The sequence below is a fragment of the Sander lucioperca genome, chromosome 3 (assembly GCF_008315115.2).
Source record: "Sander lucioperca isolate FBNREF2018 chromosome 3, SLUC_FBN_1.2, whole genome shotgun sequence".
In the NCBI taxonomy this organism is placed as follows: Eukaryota; Metazoa; Chordata; class Actinopteri; order Perciformes; family Percidae; genus Sander; species Sander lucioperca.
The window spans coordinates 40503880-40512088 of NC_050175.1; positions in this window are offsets into that span (position 1 = coordinate 40503880).

Sequence of the window (8209 nt, forward strand, 5' to 3'; positions counted from 1 at the left end):
TAATCATGTTTGTCAAGCGCTTCATCTGTGAAATTTGAGCTCTGTGGCCTGGATACAGCAGGGGGAATTTCAAAATAAAACTATCAAACACTAATTAGCCGCAACTGCTCACATGAAATGTCTACTGCTGGGGATATATTGCCACACAAGGCGCCATCATGCTCGTCTCACAGTGTCAGCAGTTGCTGCAGTGGCTGCTTTGCAATCAGCTCAGAGTGTTGTCTGTGCGCGGGCCTTTGCCACACAGGACAAGCTTTCAGCATTCAAATGATAAATGGAGGCTGGCTGCTGCCTGTCTCCGATATTTCTGCTTGGGAGTATCAGCAAAGGACATACAAAGCATCTTGGGCCGTGAACGTGGTTAAAGCTGCACTGATCAGTTATTGGCCATTAGGGGTCCGAAAAACATTAAAATCGCTGGCTTGGAAAGTTGCTATGACTAACATGCTAGAACACAATTGCTGCCCTTCATCATGGAAATAAATGTTGTAGGAAATTGGAAAGATTTTGCGAGGTGTAGAAAATAATGGGTAATATTTAAAGCTGTGTTATTTGTTGGGGGAGGTCTGACATAAGATACTGTATTACCGACTCATAAAGGCAGGTAACATACAATGGGTTTATTAGAGCTTTTGCTGGAGGCCAGCAGGCATGGTTACACCATTATAACACCATGACAACATTATTAAATTTCATTACATACAATATTATAATTCTATTAGATTTCCATATGAATACAGACTGAGGATCATTATTTAGCCACATACATTATTAATCATACCATATATACACCGTTTATAGGCCTACGACTCTTCTGCTGTTATTCACATACAATCACAATCACATTTTTGAATTGCTCTTGTATAGTTTCTGTTTTTACTTCCATTATATTTTACTTTTAAAAACCTTTTACTATTTATTTTTTTTACTTACTCTAGCTGTATTTACATGCATCAACCACATTTCCCCTCTGAGGATAAATTAGTATTAAGTAAGAGTTCAACTGGTCCTAAATGGAGAACAATGTTATATCAACTGTGTAATACTTTGTTTTCAAAACCCTTCTCTGTCAGACCATAAACTGCCCCACAAAAGAGATACAGCATGGTGACATATGAGTCAACGGTACCATACTGTATGTATGTATGTATGTATCTATGTATGTATGTATGTACTGTATGTATGTAAATAAACTGTGTTAACTTACTGCCATGTTAAAGACCACATATGGTAATAAGTCATTATGTCACCTTAACATGTTTCACAAGAACGCACACATTAATGTTGTGGAGGACAATGAGAGCAACAAGCTAAAAGAGGCTAACAAGATCTGTAAAGCTGCAGAGTCAAGTGTTCATTCTCTGTAGTGTTTGTTACCAGTTATCAGCAACCCCATCACCTCACACTCAGTCATTTGATACGGTGTTAACGTGAAACCTTAGTGTCCATAAGCAGCATTAACGAGCAGCTTGGAACTAATTGAAACTAAGAAAAATGTTTGTGCTGGTCAAAAAAGTGTGAAGTTTGAAAGTTATTTTTTACTGCAAACATTCACATAAACACAACTTACCATCCATGGCCCACTTACTTTGGGGCAGCAGTAGCTCAGTGCGTGGGGACTTGGCTTGCGAACCAGTTCAAGTCCCCATACGCACCATACACGGAGTGTGGACTGGCAGCTGGAGAGGTGCCAGCTCTTCTTCTTTTTTTTCCTTCTTCTTCTTCTTCTTACATACAGGATAGTTTCTGTACTTTATGATCAACAAAGTTACAGTCATCAAATTGTCTGTCACCACTGTAATATCGTCTCCCCCACATATTGTTTTTGCACAGTTTTCCTGTGAACATTTTTCATTTCGTATTCATTGCCTTGGTAATAATAATGTCTGTTTTCAAAAAGACTGGGATTTTTTGTTTTTTAAACCCACAAATAAAAACCATCAAAACAGTCTTCTCGCAGAAAATTCACACTGGCAGTAGCTCTGCCGGACACATAATGGGATCTTCTGAGGACGACGACCTCTTAACAAGAAGCTGTGTATTGTTGTTAATTGTTCAGTGAGAGCACTTGTGTAAAGCACAATGTATTCTTTTAATGACTGATCTCCGTGGCTGATTGCTTTAGTGTGATAATGGTGATAATGATTCGGGAGCATACAGAGACTCAGCTCAGCACACACATCATTGCAGCAGTCTGGCATATGGCGTGAGATTTCCATGCCTCCTCAACATGTGTTGACCTTGATTTGAGCCTGCCTGCCTCCCATACATAATTACTACCTGTTAATTTCTGCATTCCTCCCCAGTCATTTTAAGCCAGGTGCCAAGTGGGAACAAGCAAGTGCCTAAGCAGCCTTCCCCCTGTTTGAGCAGCCTGATTAGAGGTGGAGTGGTGCAGTCAATGGCGGTGTTGCTGACCGGCTAGCTGGCTGGTGGCGGTCTCGCTGACTCACTTAGCTGATCGATAGCTAATTCCCTTAAATAATCAAGGGGCCTCTGCAACAGGAATGTGGTGGGAGGTGTGATATAATTGATTACTTTTGCTCTACATTTTCCCCAGTGAGTTCACTCTGCACGATACTCCGCCGCATTTTTCATTGAGCTGTTCACGAGATGCTGAGGTATGCTCCTTCCATGCATCACATTTGGTTAGGGCCGATACGAGGATATAATTCTCCTTTGCTAAGACATTTACTTTGGTGCAAATCTTGCTGAGCCAACCTTCAAGTCCTATCTCACTTAAGCCCTTATACAGACATGCAGATCTGTTTGTTTTCTTGCCGAATTACTTTGTATTTGTGACATCATGCACTTAGAAATATGGTACATATCCCCTTACTAGTTGCCAAGAAGCCACAGGAGCACCATGTTTGGTCACACATCCCAAACTCAGACTACAGTTACTACATACTGAATATATTACAGTAAAGGGGTCCGATAGCTTTCCTTGGACAATTCACTGTAATAAAACAATTATGTATGGAAGATGATGTTCAACAATCCATGAAAATCCATAAATTCAGAGTATCAAGATGCAGAGCACTAGCCTAGAAATCTAGACGCACCCTAGTTGCAGCAAATGTAATTTGCAGGCAGGGGGTCTAACAACTCTCCGTTGGCTTGCGAGCTGGAAAAACCAAACTCTGGCCGGGCCAATCACAATGTGTATAGAGTCGGTGGTCTGTACACTTACAAAGTTCTCAATGCTTCGGTTAACATTTAGGGACCCTCATTATGCTACCGTTGAAGTTTGGTGATATGTTGAGCCTTTTTAGTGGTATAAATAGCGATTTGTTTTTACGTTCCCTGTGCCTAGCGTCTTTCAAGCTCCAAACTCATTCGATTAGCATGAAAACATGTCCCAGAGAGCGACAGAGTGGGTACACATCTGTTAATAACCCCTAGGTTCGTTTTGCGCCAGAATTGTCCTTTAAGCTTTTCTTTGAGAAAAGAACAAAACGGCACTGAAGTCATTCTTAAAAAAGGAAGATGTCTTCGGAGTTTTGCCGACCGGATACGGCAAAAGTTTAATCTATCAACTAGCTGTGCTACCTTCTTCGTTGCTATGCCTGGTTGTAGCGCTATCCTATTGCGTGCAGAGGAAATTTGAAAGACAACCGTTTATCCCGCCCCTCGGATTGAGCCCTGCCAATGGTGTGTTCCCAGACCCGATATCTTGATGTGGGTCTGGCTTGTCAGGCTAGCAGAGCACTGACCAAATATTGTATCGTGACCCCATTTTACCTAAAATGAAACAAGGCTCTGTTTTATTTTCCTTACATTAATTGCTCATTACAGTAATCTAAATCAGTTCATTTAGCAGAGAAACAAATTGTGCTTAAAGTTAGTTAAAGGATTACTGTGAAAACTTGTTTTGTATATATCTACTTAGATGTGGGATCCAGGACTGTGCTGCTCAGGAGTAGAGCGAAGATGAAGAGGACCAGAGGCAGATTTTTTGCCAGCCTTGCAGTTCTCATGCCTCAGATCTTCTGTGTGTCAGCCTGCTTCTGTGTGTGTGTGTGTGTGTGTGTGTGTGTGTGTGTGTGTGTGTGTGTGTGTGTGTGTGTGTGTGTGTGCAGGAATAATAAGGGGAAAGCAGAGAAAAAAACATTTTACTCTTGAAGATGCACTTTGACTGGCACAAACCATCTATTGTTTTATTCTGTATTCAGTTGCTTGTTTTTCTGCCAAAACCCCAAACATTGTCAGGAGGACAACACTTAAAAGAAAAAGATTAAGTGCAAAAGCACTGAGCCAGCAGCAAGTCATCACAACTGACAACCGCAATCTCACGAGTGAACTCACATTGATTTCTTTCAAGGTGTAAATGAGTTGGTTTAGACACATTTTCATTAGCGGGGGATGCCTACACTCTTTCTTGAACCACATTTGAAATAAAAAAAAAGCTTGCTTTTATCTCCTAATTCATTTGTATTCCCAGTCAGTGATGGGTGTAATCAGTGTCAATCATGTGTTCAGTAATATTATACAGATTTTAGCCTCGTTCATGAATCTTATCAACACTGACAGATTTTACAAAAAACATGTTGAAACAAAAGAACAAAAAACTAAAGATAATCTTAGCCCAAGGTCTATTTAATAGCTGATCTTTAGTTTTCGATCATATCGCATAATCTTCATCAACAGATGGAATTTGGCCAGTTGTCACTTTAAATGTCTCCTTAAACAGCACCTCCTGGCTCAATGTTGTATAATTTTATATAGATATAATGCTTGAGTTGTTAATTGTAACACACCAGCCAATTTTTTAATCCAACTTTAATGCTAAACAATTGTAATTTTTTTATAGATATAGTGACTTAAAATCTATTGAATGTTATGATAGTTACCTGTAAAGTATTTATTTTTATTTTTGTTACTTTATTATATATATATATATGTATACCTTTGTTTGGATTTGCACATTGTGAGATGGTGTTATGGTGAGAGTTTTTGAGTTTTCACCTTGTATCCTTACAAAGGCCTTACAAATTTTGGTTGGTTTTAAAATATGTTACATTGTGCATCACCTACACCAGTGATACTTAAGCAAAGCCAAATCTGGCCCGTGAAAGGCTGCTTGACCCACCGACCATTTTCTAATTCACATGTGTTTGTACTTTGAATGTATATAAGGTGCATAAAAAACACAAGAATAGAGCTTGTTTATTCAAAAAAAAAGTGCCAGGGAAGGATTCCCCAGTACCCCCCAACAGAGGTCCGGGCTAAGCTTGAAATGTCCCCAAATCCTATTATTATATATATTATATAATTCTATATCCCATAAATGTGTATTTCACACTAAAAGAGCTTAAATATGCTTGTCATTCTATATCCAGGAGGAGCAGTTTTTTTATGGTTTATGTTTATGCCACATTTGAGTGGTTGCATGAAGAGGTTCCAGCTATGCGTATGTTGTCTAAACTCTTTCAAATGTAACTAAAGCATTTACAACTAAAATGCAGTTGCAGCTATTAAATGCAGTAAAATATCTGATCTATCCGTCACATAGGCCTATAGTGTCAATCCTTGTGCTAAGTTAATTTAGTTCATAAGGCAAGTTAATAAGTCAGTTAATTTGAAAATAAGGAATTACAAAGAAAGATGAGATATGGATATTTTAATGTGTATTCATGTTATCTGTCTGATAAGTATTAGTAATGTTTGTGTATTAACTGACCCCTGACCTCCTGTCATTTAGAAAAAGTGGCCTCCTGGGCAAAGCAAGTTGAGTATCCCTGGGTTTCACACATGTTGCCATGTTTTTAGCAGTGTTTTAGGCCCTGTCCACACGAACACAGGTATTTTCAAAACCACAGCTTTTTCTAACGGTTAGGCCGTTCGTCCACACGCAAACGCAGTATCAGGTCACTGAAACCGAACCTTTTTGAAAACTCCTGCCAGGGTGAAGATTTTTAGAAACTCCGGTTGCATTGGTGTTGTGTAGCCGGTGAAAACGGTGATTTTGGCTTGTGACGTCAGAGTGCGCACTGCTGAGCTTGTGCAGCTATCACCTTTGTTTAGTCCATCGGTGTTTTAAGCCCCCAATGTCTCCTTCCAGGCAGCGCTGCCTGGAAGGCACTAGGATTAGGCAATGTTTATGGTTAGGGTTAAGGTTAGGTTTAGGTGCCTTGAAGACAACGGTCGCAGCGCTGCCTTGAAGTCAGTTAGGCAATGGTTATGGTTAGGGTTAGGGTTAACGTTAGGGTTAGGTGCCTTGAAGTCAACTGTCGCAGCGCTGCCTGGAAAGAGACGTTGAGGGCTTAAAACACCATCGAGCCTTTGTTTACATGAGACGAATCTCTGCAATGGCGGACGTAGCTAAGATATTGCTGCTAATAACTGTGCTAACAGGGCTTGGTACATATATACAGATACATGCACACAGTTCTCCCATTGTATTGCAGAACAGAGGTTGTCAGAATGCAATACTACGCCACCATCTTCGCCGGTTTTGGACGAGACCCGGTCGGACCTCTACGGGAACTTCAGGCTTCTGATTGGCCAACATGGCTTAACGGTTAGGGTTATATCGCCACCTGTTGCTTTGGCATGCTCTTGACAGCACTTGATAGCGTGTTTTTTACGTTTTCATATGGACAGAGTTTTTTTTTAAAACCTTGCTTGTGTGGACAAGGGTTTTTTTTTATTGAAGGAGAAAAACCTCAGTTTATAAAAATACCCATGTATGTGTGACTAGGCCTTAGTGGAGAGAAAGACTGTGTGTCTGATGTGGAAGATGTCGCCCAAAATAGCAATCTTAAAGGTTGAGATTTAGGCTTAATTAAATTTGAATGACAACTGGGCAAGCTCCATCTGCTGATTAAAATCATGTGATGAGTTAAAGCTACAAACCAGCTACAAAATGGACATTGAGGTGGGTTATTTTGTCAAATGCTTTTTCCAAGGTCAAGAATTAAATTTGTAATGAATGTAATGTAATGAATAATACTGTATGTATTCATCTATTTGAAATTATCTACAGAATGAGAATGCCATTTTAAACTGTAGCTAGACTTCAGATTTCCCTGAAGTTTATGGTTTACTCAACTCAAGACACTGGACAAGAACAGGTCTTTATTGACTTGCCTCACTGGAGAATTACTTCCTCAGGCCGTTTTGCAGCATTTGAGCTGGAAAGCCTCCAAAACAGCAGGTTTACCTCCATTTAAATACACAGAGCTGCTGCTGTTGACCGGTGACCATTCTGCATGTGAATAGTTTCCCTTAAAATGAACTGAATTAATTCAGTTGCCTATGTTTAATGGAATTTCTCTTGCTGGCTTACTAACTGTACATATCACCATATTCTTAAAAATGTTACTTCTTTGTCTCTGCTGAAAAGTAAATTGTTAATGTTGCCACCAAGTTAAACTGGTATTTCCTTTTCAGATCATTAGTAAGCACTCCTGTCATTAACTTATTATTGAAAGTACATAGTGGTCATGCTTTGCTCGTACATACTTTGAAGTTGAATCTAAAATCCCAAAGCATCCACCCAGCCACCAACCTGACCACATAGTGTTGTTTTCATGTCAGGCTACTACCTGTTTCCTTGTATCTCCTTTAGTTAATCCTCTGTACAGTTGAATGACTTCCTCCAGATTGTATTTGGCAGTTGGCTTGCTTTGAAACTAAGATTTCCAGCAATAATGATGTAAATATTGGACATTTAGACCCACACTGCAAACATCTGTCTGCAACCCACTTGGATTGTGCTGCACAAGCTGTTCAGAGGAATTCAATAGACAATATTCTGTATTTATACTGAGCTGTAAATAGACAGCTCTGTTGAACAGCACAGGATAATGTGTGGTGGAACTGCGGGAGCTTAATTGGGTGGCTTTTATTTTAGAGTCAAACTTTATTTGCACAGTCCAGTATCAATAAACAGCTTGGTTAAACCTGGATTAAGTGATTTTTTTGGCCACTTAGGGGCAATGGGAACAAGGTGTAAACACAACACTGACATATCTCCTTTTAAGTTGATATGGGGGACTTGTTAGCAACAGTCATGTATTTTCAAATCCTGCAAAGACGCATCCATTATGATTCATGTGGTGTCCTGGCGAATATTAATTCAATACTCACTCCAACACATTCTCACTCCTAACTCGTCACATAAGGACACTTGGTCAGGACACCTTGACACACACAGTAAGTGGGAGGTGAGGGACATCTGGCGTACATATACTGTATCAGCTGT